At 40.0% G+C, this 19,381-nt stretch overlaps 1 protein-coding gene across 1 annotated transcript in view; it reads left to right on the plus strand.

The window, feature by feature from the left end:
- Positions 1 to 501: 501 nt before the first annotated feature.
- Positions 502 to 19,381, plus strand: part of LOC118584260 (type-1A angiotensin II receptor) — a 49,615-nt gene continuing 30,735 nt past the window's right edge. The window contains exons 1-2 of the mRNA XM_036188376.1: positions 502 to 639; positions 8,925 to 9,008. The gene's annotated coding sequence lies outside the window, so the exon portion shown is untranslated. The remainder of the gene's footprint in view (positions 640 to 8,924; positions 9,009 to 19,381) is intronic.

Consider the following 19,381-nt stretch of genomic DNA (forward strand, 5'->3'; position numbering starts at 1 on the left):
TATTTCTATTTTTAAATAAATGCAGCTTGAGCCACCTGTAAGCTAGGAGGAACTGATAATCAGCTCTGTCATTTTACAACTCTGAAATTAATCCATGCCATCTGTGATCCACAGCAAGAGCGTCAAAGTTTGAGTTAGCCACAGCAAAGACAAGGGAGTTCCCTAATTCATCCTTGAAAGTTTTCCTCTTTATTACTATTTTTTTTTTCCTTTCTGAGTGGAGCACTTTGGAGTCAGTTCATGTGTCCTTTCCCCAACCTCCCTCCATCTTCAACACTCACGCTGTGATGAGGGATACAGGACCAGCTGAGCATGGATCTGGGAAGTGACAACGGGTGACTGGCAGCAGAGAAGACACGGTCAGAAAATCCGGGGAGGAAGAGGGTTGGACTGAGGGTCTGGGCGGGGCGGGGCGGGGGAGGAGTGCAAAGCAGAGGCTAGGCTGGGGAGCGGCGACGCCCCCTAGGCTATAAATACTCAGGCGCTTCGCTGCAGATCGCCAGGCTGCTGCGAGGGACTGGGTGATGCTGTGTGGCTGGAGAGGACACTGGGCGTGAGTCCTGCTCCCTGGGTGGCTCGGGTGTCGGAGGCCGGTACCAGTGCAGCGCCTCTCCCAGCTCTGGCGCTCTCCCGGGTGCGGTGAGTCCTAGCCCAGGCGTCCCGCCAGCGTGGTGATCAGGGGCTGGAGGGGTCGGTTCCTTGTCGCGGCGGCATCAGAACAGGGAGTACTGGGAGAGGAGGACCCGGGGGACCCAGGAGAGCGAGCACATTCCCGGCCAGTGGTCAGACTGGAGCTGGCCGCCCTTCTCCAGATCAGATTGGAGGAAACTGCGCTCATTTGCAGCGTGCTCCGAAAGAGTCATAATGTTTTAACCAAACTCTTTGGAGTGCAGGCTAGCACAGGGATCGGAGGCAAGCAAACCAACTTTCCTCCGTGCTGCTTTTAACTACTAACTGTTGTATTTTAACTGTGACCTGAATTTAACCATGGCCTGTTGACCGCGAGGCCAGCCACTTTGAGTTTCAGAGTGTCCTCTCTCTGCCAACGACCCACATAGTCCTTCCCCGCTTTCCCTGCAAACCCCACCAGTGGGTCATTGCCATCGACACAGTCTGTAGGTGAGCCAAACTCCATCACCTTTGGTGTTCCCAGCGGCTTTTTGATTCCTCAGACTGGGGCATGGAGAAGCAGGTGGCCGGCTGCACCTTCACAGGCAGACTTGGCCTGGAGTCCCTGCAGGATTTCAGTGGTCTCTTTTCAGTACTGAACCGAGAGCAGGGCTCTCCATTCTACCCCATTGCCCGTTCCTTTAGCCCAGTGTCTCCACAACCCCAAACTGTGGTGGTCTCCAGAAAACTCAAGCCGATCCTCCCCAAGGATAGTCCTGTCTCCTCGTCTTTGGTCAAGCATAGTGTCATTGGCTACAGGTGCCCGTGTTTACTAATTTCTGCATTAAGCATAACCCACCACTGACTCCCAGGAGATTTTTTCGCAGGAAAGTTTGGGCACTCTATGTGCCCTGAGGTCACATTTGGAAGTTGGCAACATTAATTTCCTGTGTCATTCCAGGAAGAGAAAACAACAGAGAGGATATCAAGCAAACTTACCCCCTTCTGTTCTCTTCAGTCGGTAATTGGCCTATTCTTCAAGGTACTTTATTCCCAAAAGCAATTTTCTTTTTTGGATAGTTATCACCATAGGTTCTGGGGGCACCTGTATTTATTGCCCTTAGCAATAATCTTAACCCTCCTTAAAATTTTCTAAAAAAAAAAAAAAAAAAAAGAACCCAAAGGAACACAAAAGGCTTATTTTAATGTTTCATCTCCTTGGTTTAACCACAAACAAACAAACACTACCTGTCTTGTCTGCTTCACTTGGACAATCACTTCTCCATCCGGATCATTTTCCAGCTAACGTCCAAGAACCCTTCTTCTCCTCCCACCAAATTAGCTGCATGGTATTAAGAGTGTTTCTATTTGTTTAGCAAGTCTGAGTCTCAGGTCACTGCCCAGAAGGTCTCCCCCAGTTATTAAAAAACCTTGATGTTCTCACTGATGGCTGACAAAATAAAAATCTAAAACGATTGCCTTGTTAACCCATGCTTAGAGTCTTCAAAACTGTTTAACTTTCCTTTTGTCTTCTCTGGACAGTCGTTAAGTTTCCTAATAGCTCCACAGGTCCATCCCCAAATCATAGATGACAATTCCTACAATGTATAATATAGGGAGTGGCCTCAAGTTGCAAGGTCTTAACATTTACTGAATTTTCAGATTCCTCCTTCTCTTCCTGGACTTCTTGTTTTTTTGTTTGTTTGTGCTTTTGTTGTTGATGTTGGTTTATTCTCCCCTTCACAAGGCGTTGGTTTCTAGTTCTGCTCATTCTTGGTGGTAGTTGAAATGGCCTCAGTGTCCACCACCTCAGAAGAGACTGGGTTTCCTCATCCCGAGGCTTACAAAATGTCGGTCCATGACAGTGTCTGAGGCAGGCGTACTGAGCCTTCTGTCTTACTTGGGTCAGTGTAAGGACACATCTATGGATCTTTCGGCTTTGTCTCCTCTCTAGTTTGGAGGAAGAATTGTCCCTGATACTTTAGAGCTTATTTTTGCTGCCTTTGGTGGCTGTTGCTTAGGACTGTGAGTACTATGTTACTAATTAACAGTGACAGCTAATTTGGCTTGTGCCAAGGAAAGAAAAGTTTAATCTTATGCTTACTGCAAACCCCAGTGAAGTACTCAGCTGCGAAGGACTTAGAAGCTCAGTTTGAATGATGGCTGTGCGCCTTCTCTGTGCTCTCACAGTGCCCTTCCAGGGCACATAGCAGAGAGCTGCTATATTTGCTTTCAAATCTGTTCAGGGACAGAGATGGAATTCCTCTCCCATTTGCATGTTTTTTTGGTGCCCAGCACAGATTCCTGTCCATTGGCCTTTTGTTTATCACTGTTCCTTCCCCTGGATTTTAGGTTCTGAAAATCCACTTTTTAATGATTTGATGGCTACAGTTACTTTTACCCGTTGTTATCTAAGTGGCAGAAGGCAATACTCAACTGATTTGGCAAATGACTCCTATTAACTTTTAAAGCTCTAAAATACAATGTTTGCCTCCCAGAAAAGAAATCTAGAGGTACGAATTTGCCAGAAGTTTCATTAGAGTCATTACTTTAACATCAGATAGGAAAGAATACAAAACAAAATATATATTTAGAACATTCATAGAAATGACAAATGGATATTGCTGATATGGACAGCTGTATCACCAGGAAATATTTGCTGATTTTTAATTCTTTTCATAGCAGATATTCAGAAAAGAAAGTTCCTTTGCATATGAAAAATCGTGTTTCAGCTTTCTTTTATAACAAAGAGTTTCATGTGTGGTTTGAATGCTGTGTGATTCCTTTGTTCTACTGCAGCCTTACAGGTCAATTTAGGAGCATTTACTTCAAGTTTTGTTTTTGCCCTTTCTCTAAGGTCTTAAGTAGAGACAAGGGTCTAGAATCTGCTAGCTACTGTCATAACTCCCATACCCAAGAGTCTGTTCAAGATTTTCATGTTCAGTTACATTTGCAACATTTAAAAGTTTGGGAAACAGGTGAGCAATGAATCCACACTGCTTCTAGCGGCAGCCTGTCTTTCCTAGGTCTGGATGCTTTCCAAATTTTAAATCACGTGATTAATGATCCTTTGATTTCGATCAACTGATTTCTTATTCATTTTGTATACATAGAAGACACCTTGATCTCCACTGAATGATAAAATCTTAGTTTAGAACAATGACTTTAGCTATTTGTCTTGATTAACCACAGAGCAAGAATATTGGAAACACATACATGTTATGTACTTGCTTACAAAGAAACTCTATGCTTGCTAATTAATTCTATGAGTTGCGTAGATATTTGCTCATTTTATACGAACCACAGATCATCCACCGCTTTGGAAAATGAAGACTTGTCTGTGAAATCTGTATCAGCAATAGCAGGTTCTTGCAAAGGCAATTGTATGGAGCACAGTGACATTCAGCCTTTGAGGACATGCCACAGTGTAAAAACGGTCTTTGGCCTACAGAGTTGGTTAGGCTAAGGGTATGCTGAGAAAGAGAAGACATTTGAAAAGCATCCCTCCTCCTGTCTTGGTGTTCAGGTGAGATGGGTGTCTGGTGTGGCTGCACTGTTCATTTCCCACAGTTCTCCAATAATGGCAGCCCCTTCTGTTTCTCCCTGGGACTGTCTTAATATTATGGATCAAATTCGTGCACCCTCAGAGTCTCTTACTAAGCATTGTACAAACTCTTTGTGTTTGAGGAAGAGTGTGACAGTGCAACTACCTTTCCAACCCACCTAGTGTTTCATCCTATCATCCACAATAAAAAGGCTTAACGTTGATCTCACTGGGAAATAGACATTAAAATCATTTTCAAGCTAAAGAAGTATTGCCAAGGAAAGAGTAAAAAGGATGAAAAAACTAAATCAAAGACAATGAAAGGCAGGTCTCAAATCAGTGGTTTTGAATATGTTGAGGTAAGTCCAGCTCTATCTCCCTGTTCAGACTCAGCATATTTCAATTAGAAGCAAGCATCTGGTCACCCAAGGTGCGGTAGTACATAGACTAGCTTCCTGAGAATCATTTGAGAATTTATGGAGATGTAAAATCTCAGACTTCTTGAAAAAGAATCTGCATTTTCACAAGACTCCTGGGTGGTTCAAGCACATTAAAGACAGAAAAGTCTTGGTACTCATGCCTTCCTTAAAATGATTATCTTAGATGTTATTTTTTTGACCTTTGTATAAGATAATGTTTTAAAACTGGGAGGTAGTGGAGCATGCCTTTAATCCCAGAATTTGGGAGGCAGAGGCAGAAAATCTCTGGGTTTCCAGGTCAGCTTGCTATGCAGAGCGAGTTCCAGAACAGCTACACAGAGAAACCTCTCACCCCCAATAAAATGATTTTTTAATAAAGCAAAAATTTATCCATCATATATCATGTGCCGCATTGTGTTCATTCTGTAAATGTCCTTCATTTGACCTTCAGAAAACTCTATGACATAGTCTCTATGTATCTTCATGTTACCAGTCAGAATACTAAGAAATAATGGAGACGAAAAGATGACCCAAATGTGGTAACACTTAATATTTAAACAATCTAATCCACATCCCAAAGCCATGTTCTTTGCCACTAGGCAACTTTCTTTTAATTGAAAGCTTATGGTTTAAGAATTTATTTAGTTATAATTTGAAATCAAAGAAGAAGAACATTAAGAACAATTATTTTATTTATAATATTTAACTTAAAATGCACTAATAAGAAATCTAGAAATTTCAGCTATCAGTTGGAATAACTACTGAAAGTGTGGCTGTGCATCCCTTAGTGTGTATGGGAAGGGTGGAACCTGGGTAGCACTTGTCCCTCAGTCAAGCTTTCTAAAAATGTAGCTGGGCACAGTACAGTCTCTAGTCATAACTGCTTGGGAAACTGAGGCAGGAGGCCCCATTGAATCAGGAGTTCAAGAGCAGCCTGAAAAATATACAAAGATGGTTCTTATGAGATGGAGGAAAAATGTGATAGGCATTTAAAGTTATCTTTCTGGGGGCTGGGAGTGTCACTTGGTTGGGAGAGTCTTTGCCTGGCATGCATGTTTCTTCCCCAGGACCGCATGAACTGGGAGTGGTGGTTCATGTCTAGATGCCAACGTAAATCACATCTTACCTTCAGCTTTCAGTATATACTCTTACTTACCTAAGGTAGGGTTTAAAAACAAAGTAGTAGATTCTAGCTATAAAGTTGTCAGGCTCCAAGTAAGTGGCGATTTCTTTTAACCTAGTGACTCTTCAAATTCCTGAAGGATTCCTCCCAATGCCTGAAGATTTCTGACAATTGGTAGATAGCCCCAGTCAAATGCTTCTTGCTTTGCCAGAAGATCTCTGAAGTTAGCTAAAAGCCTGAGCCGAGCCTGGATTCCCTGGGATCGTGTCTGAGAATCATGTCCCACTACCAGGACAGTTGTCACAGTTTTCTCTGGGATGAATTTCCCTGCTGCTTGGATCTAGGACTTTAGCATGCAGGCAGATTTAGCGGTACAGAATGTAACATTATGGGAAAGACTGGGGCAAAACTCAACTCTGAGACACCAGCGCCCGGTACAGTAGCCTTGGGAGAGGTCGTACAGTACATAGAAGATGTGAACAGGCAGCGGGTAGAGTGAGTTTCTCAATGCTAATAAGTGAGGCAGTATCAATGACCTCCCTCACCAGCTTTACTGAGCCCAGCCTGTGAGTGTGGACAACTTACATTAGTTTCTTTTTTCTTCCAAACAGAATAAATCATTCTGTAGTACTTCCTCCAACAAATGTCATATGCTTACAATTTTATCAGAATTTTCTCTACTCTTTGACCCACATTTTTCTTGGTATTCAATAAATTACATTTCTTCATGACTCCAAATCTATGTGTAATTCTTCTTGAATGAGAATGTTCCATTAAGCCGGGTTTAATGACTATCTTTCCATTCAGATGATGTCACTTTGGATAAAAGACATTGTACCATGAATAAAACTCACCTTCCCGTGATGTTTCCCATCCATTCACTGCCCACAGTTCATTGCTGTCACTTTATTTGTAATAGAAGAGAATCTGAAGTGTTTTCTATGCATTGAGTTCTTAAATACTCTTCGAAATTTAACTGTCAAGAGAAGAGGTTTGCCAACAGGACCAAGCAGCCACAATTTTAAGAAATATGGTAAAGAAGTATAAAGTCGAAATGTATATATCTTATATTTTAAAACATTTAATGGTAATGTATTCATAAGCAACTTATAAAACATAACTCACAAGTACAATCCTGTGAGCACAAGGCTTTATGTATTCTTGTCAAATTACTGTTAAGGCTGGACGTAGGTTCTTGGTGGACTAATGAAAGGAATATAGTTTTATTATTACTGATTTGTGAGTAAAATCATTTATTTTTATTAATACCAGAAAATTCATAAAGCAGAACTACAACAAAAAGATCAATAAAAATGTACAACTGAACTGGAAAGCCCTAGAGGGTTACTAATTCAAGATTCATTCTTTCTATCTTTGTTTGTGTGTATTCTAAATTTCCTTAGTGAGTCTCTGCTAGTTTAACATTTCCACTTTGTGTTTGCCGTGGGCCTTCTGTTACTTTCCCCATAGTTCACTCTGACCTCTTGCCTTAGCCACCACTGCTAACACTCTGAAGAATGCTACTGTAAAACTGATGATTTCCTTTATGTTCTTCTTACAGATGTAGTCTTACAGAAAGCCCACAGCTTTTACATCATCATAGTATTTTATGTGAAAAATCTTCTTATGAAAATGTCTTTGATGATAACAATGCCCCAAATTCTTCTGTTATGATACTGTGACTAAGATGATCTTCATATTGGGTTTTCTGTGTCACTTGTATGCAGTCCCTTTAGGTAACTGAGCAGTTTAAGACAATCTTTGCAGAACCTTCCAAATCCATGATAGAAACTACCAATGAATCTAGCTACCTAAAAATAAATAAGTAAGTAAATAAATAAATGGCTAGATAATAAACAGCATGATAAACAAACTCTGGAGATAAACTGCAAATCTTTGAAAGCTGTTTGCCATGCATGACATGTAAAATATTAGCTTCTATAATTAACATTCACCCTTTAATTTGAGACACTACGAATGGCTAAGTAAAATGGTAGACAAACTCCTAAAATTTACACATTGAAAAGTTCAGTTTTGTCCACAGGTACTGAAATGCCAATCCAAACCACACATAAAAAAGATTTTTATGAAAATTTTTGACATCAGACTTTTTTTTTTTGTTTTGTTTTGTTTTGTTTTGTTTTCGAGACAGAGTTTCTCTGTGTAGCTTTGCGCCTTTCCTGGAACTCACTCTGTAGACCAGGCTGGCCTTGAACTCATAAAGATCCGCCTGCTTCTGCCTCCCGAGAGCTGGGATTAAAGGCATGCGCCACCACCGCCTGGCAGGCATCAGACTTTTATTACAAACTTTATAAGTGATATTTTAGAAATATCCATCAAACTGTTAACAAATATACAAACAGTTTAGTTCAATAATTCTATTTTGGATTTGTGCTATTGATAATGTTCAATAAGTATAAATACATCTATGTGTGAATATGGGCATTGGAATGTTTTATAGCAGCCAAAAGGGAAGCTGGATAAAAGAGATTTAAGGTCTTAAGAACAGGCTGGCTAAATAAATTATCAATGAATAACACTGCTTTATGAGTGCTAACAAAGGATGTTCTGTGTAGAAATATGGCTAAATAAAATGAACATATTAATGACAGCAATGGGCAGAGAAGTAAAATCTTAGTTCAGAGAACATTAATGTACACAACTGTGTGCACATATATATACTTGAGTTCTAGAGGGATAAAAAAGAAAAGTATCTCTGGGAAGTAAATTCAGTGACAGAATCAGAGTAAGATATTCAGATTATTGTGTAGCAACATTTATATGACATGTGGGTCTTATAAGATGACAAAGACAAAATAGAAATCAGTCTTTCATAATGAGATTTTCAAAATAAAGTATAACACTTGCATAAATCTCATAATAAAAAGGGAATATCAGCAAAGTTTAACTGCAGATTCATACGTAAAAGCCCAATCAATTGTCATAGTTTGCACCTAAGAGTGTGTCTTCAGAGTCAATTTCACCAAGTCTGGTCTTCCTTGCTAAGTGTCTGTAAAACACTGGGAAGGATTGTTAATCACCGTGAGGAAGAAGGTAGGATACAAGACAGCCTAACTTCATATTAGGGCAAATCCATTCTCAGTGTGAAACAGATGGCTTCATTTTCTCCTCAAACAGTCTTAATATGCAGTATTAACATTTTTTTTAATTAAAAAATAAAAACATGAACAGCCACCTTTGTGAATCCTTTAATATTTTTCTCTTCCAGACTTAACATAAGACAGATTGGTAGAAAATGGCTGGCACTTTATCCAGATAAATCACTGCACCCCTCCCTGAAAATCATCATCAGGTAAGGGTCTCATATCTACAAAATTGTATCTGTCATCAGTTTTCCCTAATAGTCAATGGTGGGAAAAGTAGGGAAGAGTAAAGTTCCACCTTTACTCTGTTTGCTTGATACATGACTTAAGAATGTGTTTTCTGTAACGTTAAATATAAACACTATCATAGTACCCATTTATGATATGATGAGGGAAAACCATGCGGGACATCTGCAAACCTTTGGCAAAGGGCCTTCCAGCCTTTGGTGGTTGCCCTGTGCTGCATTCTCATTATGCGAGGGGTGAAAAGGCTAGCTAGGAAATGATTGTGGTCTCATCAGCATCCAGGTTTGGTATGCATTCACTCACTGTCAGGAGTCCAAAGACTAAGACCTTAAAATTAGACCTGCTCACTTTCAGAATGCCAGTATGTCTCAGAGCCTCCCCTTGCAAACCTCTCCCCTACTCTAATGATAATGCGGGGTAATATTAGTCAGGGACAGAGGTCCTGTAAACCCCAAGAGAGATACTGAGTCACAGGGTAGGACACTGCTCCCTTGGAGAGTAACCCAGTGATCTGAGACTGTTTTGGAGATCCTCTTCTGTAGTGGACCTGATACTTTTCATGAAGGGAGTCCTTTGTTAACTCAACTGGTAGGGGAGGGAAACTTCAGCAGCTTCCCTGTTCTAAAAGGCCTAGAGTGCCACTGGGAACACACCGTGATTCCACTTTGCTAAAGCCGATGCTCGATGGGTACTAGGTGGGCACACAAATGTTACAAGTGACTTTGTTCTTTTTCTTGCTGGCACGTAGGAGAATCTTTCTGGAAGGCACCCCAGGGTGGTGGTGTGAGGAAACTATTTAGGACTACTTTAATCTTGAAGATAAAAATAGTCACATTCTACAGAGTTGTCACTGCGTATCTTTGGAGTTTGTGGTGTTTGTGTGTGTAGATAAGCTTAGGAGTCTGGGCAATACATGTTATAAAATTTTAAAAGTCAGCTTTGGAAATAAGTGCAATAAACTATATCAAATACTTCTTCCAGTTACTATTGTAAGACAATACACGAGTATTTTTCAGTACTGGGGTTGAACTCAGGCCCTTATACACAATGTGCTGTGGAGTCACATCCCAGCCTTTAAAAAAACAAACAAGCAAACAAAAACAAGAACAAAACAACTTGAAACTTTAATTTTGAGACTGATTTATTCCTAAGTCACTCAGGCAAACTTTGTGTTTTTTGATTCTCCTGTGTCAGCTTCTGTCCCAGGAACTGAGGCTTATGGGAGTACAACCCCCAGGCCCAGCTGACATGATGTGTTTTTAAGAATTCTTGTGCTGGTTGTTTTTTTCGTCTACTTCACTTAAACCTAGACTTAAACCTGGGAAGAAGAACTATTAATTGAGAAAATGCCTCCATAACACTGGCCTGTAGGCAAGCCTGTAGGGCATTTTCTTAATTAGTGATTATGGGATAGCCCAGCCCATTGCAGGCAGTGTCCTGGGAGTGGTGGTCCTGGGTTCTATAAGAAAACAGGCTGAGCAAGTCATGAGCATCAAGCCAGTAAGCAGCACCCCTCCATGGCCTGTGCATCAGTTCCTGCCTCTAGGTTCCTGCCTTGAGTCCCTGCCTTAACTTCCCAGAATGATGGACTTGCTACAAACTGTGAGAGGAAAGAAACCCTTTCCTCCTGAAGTTGCTTTTGGCCACGGTGTGTTAGCACCACAGTAGAAACCCTGACTACAACAGCACTGAAGAGAAAGGAACTCATTCTCTGTCATTTCCCATCAGCCACAGGTGGAAGAAGCCAGGCAGCCAATCCAGAGTGCTCCTTCCGGAAGAGGTTCTAGTCTTGACATCCCGTTCCTGACATTCACATTTGCAAGAAAACTTCTCAAATAACTATGACACCTTGCTTAAGAATAGCAAACACAGAGGATACGTTATACACTTCCTTTTCAAACATTTCAGTTTAAGACAAACAGAAGCGACACTCTTCAGTCTAAGGAGCCATTTTTGTTGCTTCTAAAGAGCTGATGGTCTTCCAATCCTCTTAACTAGCAGCAGTGCCCTGGTTTCCTGCCAACTAGACCCAAAGGCCCGGTTTCCAGCTGTAGGCGCTATGCTGAAATTCAGATGGTGTTTGTTTACAGACGGACCTAGTGAACTCGGTAATATCCCTTTAAAATTTTTACCAACTTACAACTAAGGAACTCTGATCTCTTATTGATTGAAATGTGTAAACAGCATTTTAGAGTTTGTTTTACAGGTCCACAGTGTTTATGGTAAAACCAACTTTTACAAGTAGGAAAGCCTGACTAGTACATTTAAAAGAATAGGAAACAGCTTATTAACACAAAAATCTGTGGAAATGCACTGTCCAGTACAACAGCCATTGGCCAGGTGTGGTTACTGAAATTTAAATATAAATTAATTTGATTCACAAAGTAGAAATTTGGTCTCTTAGTTCCTACTAAGCATCTCAACTGTTTAGTGTACATGTAGTTGATGGACGACACAGATGTAGAAAGTTCCAGTTCTCACAGACAGTTCTATTTGACAGGCTATGATAAACACAGTTTTAAACAAGGCTGTAGACATTCATTGATAGTTAAAGGGATGTTTTACGCTCTTTCTTTTTTAACTTGGAAATTTTAAAGCATTTTGATATTCAAATTTTCTTAGTTCCCATTGTGTGGGATGCAGCTATTACAGGCCTCTTTATGAATTTCCTGTTAGTTTTTATACTTGAATATTTAATATGTTAGTCTAGTTTTATATTCTTAATTTCTTCAAAAGTTGTGAGTACCTATCTTACCTCTTGAGCTAAGGACTAACATGTGGATGTGACAGTCGGCTTATTTACCTACATCCGTGTCATCCTTCTTTCTGTAACGTCTCCATTTTCTCGCAGTAAGAGATGTGTCTCATTTGTGTTAACTTAAACCTTATTGATGTGTTTAGTTTATAAAGAATTTGATGAACCAAACAAAACCAGTTACAGAACACTTGTGCTTTTGCACATGTTACATATAGTAATAATTTGATTTTATTTGTAATGAATACAATGAATCCCTGGTGTAATATGTTCTTAAAAGTTCTTGTTCCTTCTGTTTCTACATGTTCCATTAACATAATGTCAGTCTTAAACACATTCCAGCCATTATCCTTAGCAATGCAGTTACATTTATTTCCTGGAATAACACAGTTGCACAAGACCAAACATTAAAAACAAACTTGTTGTCGAAGCTCAGGATTTGAAGGCAGCTGTCAACCTGTCTCTGAGAAAGGGAAGTCATACCTGCCTGTCTTCCAATTACACGTCCAATGATGTCACTTTTCAACCACAGCACAAGTAATAGAAGCCTGGCACCACCTTAGACTTTTAAAATACACATTCCAGACTGTTTCCAATGGGGGGAAATTTTAGCCAGTGTGTGTATGTGTATGTGTGTGTGTGTGTGTGTGTGTGTGTGTGTGTGTGTGTGTGTGTGTGTGTGTGTGTGTGTGTGTGTGTGTTTAAATAAACTAAAATGAGGTTGGGGACTTAGCTCAGTGGTAGAGCGCTTGCCTAGCAAGCCCAAGGCCCTGGGTTCGATCCTCAACTCGAAATAAATAAACTAAAATGTAATTTGGTTTACAAGGAAAATTATGTAATAGTCATTTTATCAATGGTAACTTGATTCTTTTTTAACTAGTATGGCTAATAGAACTCTGCCCATGGATATGCTGCTTTACATTGGTTAAGGGCAATGCTCTAACATCTTAAATTTTTGCATTTCGTCTTTTTTTCCCCCCTCTAGTTCTGTAGAGTTATCATCAATATAATATAAAATAATATATATTCAAGAGAAAGTATTTCTGCATTTTTTCTAAGTGATTCATTCTGTCAAATAAAATTCTTAAGGTAAAAAGAAAAATTAACTTCACGGGAAACTTTTATTCAATATATGTAATTAGTTTTCATTAATTTTATTAATGAAAGGTTGCAAGTCAGTTAGGTTTACAGTAGTCTAATACTGAAGATTGAAGAGGGGTTGTATCTTTACAAGAAGATGCCATTTAGTTGGGAAGCAAAGATGATCAGATTAGAGCAGTTGAGTATTGATGTCTTGATGTGGAGTCAGGCATATACTTAGGCTGGATTATATTCTGAGAACAGGTAAGAAAAACAGCATGGCTTCGCAAATGTCATCTTGGATCTACTGGCGGTTGAAGATAGCCTTTAAAGACAGTCAGGCTTCATTTAAACAAGGCTGTATAAATTCTTTTGTCAAAACTGAAATCCATCCAGGTTCTCAAAAACCATGGGAGCAACAAGAGTATGCAGTGAACTATTTAAAGGGCTTGGGGAATCAGGGACAGTGGGACAGTAGCAGTGGGAGAGTCTGTTAATTCTCCTACTTGTCATAGGCCCCAGTGTCCTTGGCACCCATGCTCCACACATTTACTCAACTGTCTAAATCCCTGTGGTATTTCAGTTTTCAACCATCATGGTAGAAGATAATCACCAAGCAGGTATGAGGTAACTGTAAAGTTCCTTTCCTCTAACGACAAAGTTAGAGTATCAAGTAAATGTCATGGCATAGTGCATCCTGAATGAAGGTGATGGCACACACATGGTGCCCTGATTCAGATGTGCACTTTGCAGTAGCTTCTGCCTCAGTCAGCCGGTAGTTTTGAACACTTGCATGCTAGTTAGCATGGAGCGAAAAGGTATGTACAAAGATGAAAGGCCTAGGACCTGGGTCTAGGATGATGGCTCATTTGGTAAAGTACCTTCTGTGTAAGCATGAGGTCATGAATTTGAGTCCCCAGGACCCACAGAAAAGCTGGGGATGGTAGGTGGAGAGGGGCAGGGGAGTCACTGGGGCTTGTAGTCCAGGCCACCCAACCAAAATGGTGAGCTCCAGGTTCAGTGAGACACCCTGTCTCAAAAATCAGGATGGAGAGTGAAAGAGAAAGACACCCAAAGTTGACTTGACCTCTGACCTACACCACCCACGCCACCCACCTACCCACCCACCCACCCACACACACACACACACATGAGTGTAGCTACACACACATGCACATATACACCTACATTACACATGTATATATATACCTACACTACACACACACATGCACACATATTTCTACACTACACACAAGCACATGCACACAAAAAGAAAATTTAAAAATGTCCTCATACAAATTAGAGTGGATGGAGAGAAAAATCAATTGAGTAAAATATATTAGGTGTTGAATGGCATGGGGAATGAGAATCGTTTGTGGGAGGAGTAGGCAGAGGTTGCTTCAGTTTTAAAGTGGTGTTCAGAGAGACCTCTGATCAGAAAAGAACTGTATGGACATTTGGAGGAAGATTGCTCCAGGCAGAGGCTTTGAAAACCATGAGGGAACATTCGTAGCCTTAGAAATGTCAGAGGCAGAGGGTCCGACACGTGGCATGCAGCGCTGGAGGGTGTGAATCAGCAGAAACTAGAGGCATGTTGAGAAAGGATCTAGTTGAGGCAACTGATAGAATTTTAAAGCTTAAATTGTTGTAAACTGAAAATATTTGATATGCAATGAATCATTCCCCCAATTAGGGGTTTTACGTAGAAGCCAGGTCCACAACTCTGCCCTTATTGACTTGGCCTCTGATAGTGACTATAACTATTAGAAACCCATGTGGTTAAAATCCATTTCCTCTGGACACCTAGCTTCTGTGTTTGGTGCTTTTGTATACTTCATATACTTTGCTTACAGATGTGATCTTTAATCCTGTTCTAGGGCTGAAAATACAATTTTTTCAAACACTAGAGAGTTAAAAGGCATTGTTAATAGTAAAATATCTGCCTTCTCAGACACAATGTACTTAAGTCCTGGGATATCACCAAATTCAAAATATTTTCTTTTGGTTTTTTGAGACAGGGTTTCTCTGTGTAACTTTGCGCCTTTCCTGGAACTCGCTTTGGAGACCAGGCTGGCCTCAAACTCACAGAGATCTGCCTGCCTCTGCCTCCCAAGTGCTGGGATTAAAGGCATGCACCACCACTGCCTGGCAAATTCAAAATATTTTCAAGGATTTTTTATTCCATTTAAATTATTTTATCTTCAAGCTCAATAAGAAAATTCAAAATATATACATTTGCATTATGTGTCTGTGCCCATCCATCCCCATATAAGAAGGAATAAACATATTTAATGGAAAAAAAAATCAAATCTACTCACTTTGAAATTATACAGATGACTTGAGAACAAACAACTCTGATATTGTTTATTTTTTAATTGGTATTGTGTTTCATAATCTTCATGCCTTCCCCTGCTCTGCTATCATTCAAGACTTCTAATGAGGGCTAGGGAGCAAATGTATTTAGCAATCTGTGTTTAAAGGATGGAAACAAGAACATGAAGATTAACAGTATCATTCTTGTTAATTTGATTTTCTACAGCTTAAGTAAAGGTCTTTGTTACTATTTCTAGCAAATGGGCCTGAGGAGAAAACACATATGCGGTGTCATGCCTCTCCCTGGAGCCTGCTGATGTACAGGCTTGAGCTAGAGAATTCCTCAATAGTAGAAAAATGATAAGAAAAGGAAAACTCCCTTCATTGCAAGAATAATAGCTCAAGGATTGAGTGTTCTGGGATCTAAGAGATTTTGAAGGTAGTATGATTTCTGATAAAGACAAGAAAACTAATTCCATTAGTATTACTTTTCAAAGAAAATTTTCCTTAATGGTTTTGTGAAGTAAGCACATTTTAAATAGTTCTAAACCAAGAATTCAATATGATTATTAGGAAACAGTTTAATAGAAAATTATACCATTTAAAAAGCCTATTTCATAATATATATTCTTCCAACTAAAATGATATTTAATAAGAAACTATGATTTTGATGGTCCCTTATTAATGATAACTTGTTTTATTTGGTGTGCATACATCTCTGAGCCTTGGACAGTCATTTGGACAACTTTCAAACAACTAATATCGACATATTCATAGCTTTTATTATTTTACTTTTGAGACCAAGCCTTGTTATATAGCTCAGGCTGACGTAGAACTCTGTGCCCTCCCACAGGGATTATGAGTGTGCACCATATTCCCAGAGTCCACAATGTCCTTAAGAACTGGGTCACCTTGTACACTTAACCACTGCACAGCAGTGGCTGTATTGTATAAAAATACCATTCCAGTAAACTGAACCAGAGATCCAGCTTGTCTATGCCAGGGAGAGGGTAGAATGACATTCAGCAGGGTCCATGCCCCCTTTCACAGCTTTCTGCCCCAAGCCCCGATTCCCCTCTCTAGAGGGGAATTAGTGACCTCTACCCTCTCCCTTAACCTCCCAATGGAATCAAGCTTAACTGGTCTCACAGTACTTTAGGCTGTGCTGGAGATAAGCTTGTGCTGATGTCAAAAAGATGTGGGAATCAGTTCTTTCCTGTTGATGTATGGCTTCTAAACTGAAATATGAGCCCCAAAGAATATCTGTGGTAGAATCCCAGGCTAGTAAGTATTCAAATCCCAGTTAGTCATTGATAGATAGGCAAAGATTTCCTTCCCAATATCACTATTGTTATGAACACAAAAGGCAGTCATCTTTGGAAGCAGCACACTTGAGAACATACAATACATAACCTCAAATGAGTTGTTCCTTTCTCAAATAAAAACATGAAAGCCTTGTTCAGATCGTTCTCAACTTCTCTGCCAGGTCCTGGGTACTATTCCTGACTTCAGGAAGACAAACACTTCTTTTGTAACTCCAGCATGTCCTTTCAAATTGCTCATAAAACTGCCCAAGTGTAGCCCCTCTCCTCTGAATTAAACCTTTTTAGTTATATATCAGTGTCTGGTCATGGTTCTCCTCAATGCTCATTGCAAAATAAGGCATTTCTAATTGTGAGTCCCAGCAGCTCAGGGATGACCAGGCAAACTAAGAGGATGCCTGTAATTTCACCACCATTCCATCCAAAATTAGAAGCTTTTGCATTCTATCACTGTGGACTTCTTGTCTGGAAAAACAACACCCCCACCCCCCACCCCTGCAAAAAGAAAACAAGACCAACAGCATTTGAGAGATTACAACTCTCAGTGACAACCTATGCAATAGTGAAAGGGTTAACACAGCGCCTAAGAATGCTAATAATTTTTTCTTTCAGTTCATTGAATTCAATCAGATTTTTATCCTCACTCTTTACTCTGCCAACTGTTCCAAAAATGGTTTGTGTCTAGTTGATTCTTACTTCTCTTAAAAAATTATTTCTTTTTATTTTATGTGCATTGATGTTTTGGCTGCATGTATGTCTGTGTGAGGGAGTCAGATCCCCTGGAAGTGGAGTTACAGACAGTTGTGAACTGCCATGTGGAATTTGGGAATTAAACCTGCGTCCTCTGGATGAGCAGCCAGTGCTCTTAACTGCTGAACCATCTCTCCAGTGGATTCTTAATTTCTATCCACTATTTTGTCTAGTAGAGCCACAAACATAAATCATCAGCCAATCAGATAAAAGAGATACTTAAAAGATTTTAAATGTTACAGTCTTCTCACTTCAGAATAAACACTAAAGCTTAAAATATTGCCAGTCCAGGAATGATTCATCTTTAAAATTTTTTCAACTTGTGATCCAGTTTTAAAGATAAAGATGGTAGGGTACTGTGGGATGTTCTCTATGCTGAGAATGTGTTGCTCTGATTGATTGATAAATAAAACACTGATTGGCCAGTAGCCAGGCAGGAAGTATAGGATAGGTGGGACAAAGAGAGAGGAGAATTGTGGGGAGTGGAAGGCTGAGGCAGGGAGATGCTGCCAGCCACTGTGATGAGAAGCTGCATGTTAAGATACTGGTAAGCCACAAGCCACGTGGCAACTTATAGATTAATAGAAGTGGGTTAATTTAAGATATAAGAACAGCTAGCAAGAAACATGAGCCATTAGGCCATACAGTTTATAAATAATGTCTCTGTGTGTTTCCTTGAGTCTGAGGGCCACAGGAGCCGGGCAGGAACAGGATAACTTCAGCTATAGTTGGGTGAGCAGCTGGTACTAAGGAGTGATCTTGTCTTTCACTCACCATACTTTGAGGTCACTATGTTATTGACAATATATTATATTGCCACTTTATAAATGATAACAGAAAGAATCAGAAAATAATGGTGAACATTATTAAGTGGACACTCTCTGATAACTAGACTATGTGTCCATCACTTCATTTTATTTATTTTTTAATCTAACAACAGTTTTTAAAATGTATAGTCTGATTTCTTTTACTGTGTCTACTTTTTTGACAGCAGCTGAGCCTGTCACATTGTACACATTGTTAAACAGTGTCAGAGCCAGGATCCAAATCCGGGACTCAGTCCAATAGCTTGTGTCTTTGTTGAGGTTTATATTGTTTTGAAGAGATGTTGTGACCATGACAACTCTTATAAAGGAAAACATTTAGTTGTGGTGACTTACTGTTCCAGTGTTTAGTCCATTTTCATCATGGCAGGACATGGCAGCATACAGGCAGACATGGTGCTAGAGAAGGAGCTGAGAGTTCTGCATCTTGATCGACAGGTAACAGGAAGTGAACTGTGTCACTGGGTATAGCTTGAGCATAGGAGACCTCAAAGTCCACCCCCACAGTGACACACTTCCTCCAACAAGGCCACACCCACTCCAAGGCCATACCCACTCCAACAAAGCCACACCTCCCAGTAGTGCCACTCCCTATGAGCTTATGGGAGCCAATTACATTCAAACAGCCATAGCTAGATTCCAACCACTTCTCTCGCAAGCCACAAACCACCAAATATGCAGCATCTAAGATCTTGCTGGTATTTTTCATGGCTACTGTTGGCAGCATTTTTTTTTCATATAAGTGAACATTGTGTTAATATCTAATTACAGTTTCTACTGATACCGTGTCCAAGTATACACTAACATTATTTGAATGACAGAGTGAGAGGCTCTAGAAGGTGTGTTCAGTATAAAACAGATACTATGCCACATTTCAATAAGGAAAATTATTATTAACTTATATGCCACCAACCACAGGTCCAAGTGCAAAAACAAACAAAAACCAAAACCAACCAAACAAACAAAAACCCCAAGAAACACTTACCTACTTTAAATAATGTATTCTGAGGGGCAGATTATTGCACTGTGAATTGGTTCCTTTGGCTATAGAGCTGGTCATTTGGGATGTGTAGAAATTGCTAAAATTATTCTTGAATTCTAGCTTAGAGATCTATGTAAAACATTAGTCAATTTGTCTGATGATGTATGGAGGACACTTTAAAAATATTTTATAGCCAGGCAGTGGTGGCACACGCCTGTAATCCCAGCACTCAGGAGACAGAGACAGGTGGATCTCTGAGTTCGAGCCCAGCCTGTCTAAAGAGCTAGTCCAGGCCAGGGTCCAAAGCTAC

Source organism: Onychomys torridus, chromosome 5 (assembly GCF_903995425.1).
Source record: "Onychomys torridus chromosome 5, mOncTor1.1, whole genome shotgun sequence".
Lineage (NCBI taxonomy): Eukaryota > Metazoa > Chordata > Mammalia > Rodentia > Cricetidae > Onychomys > Onychomys torridus.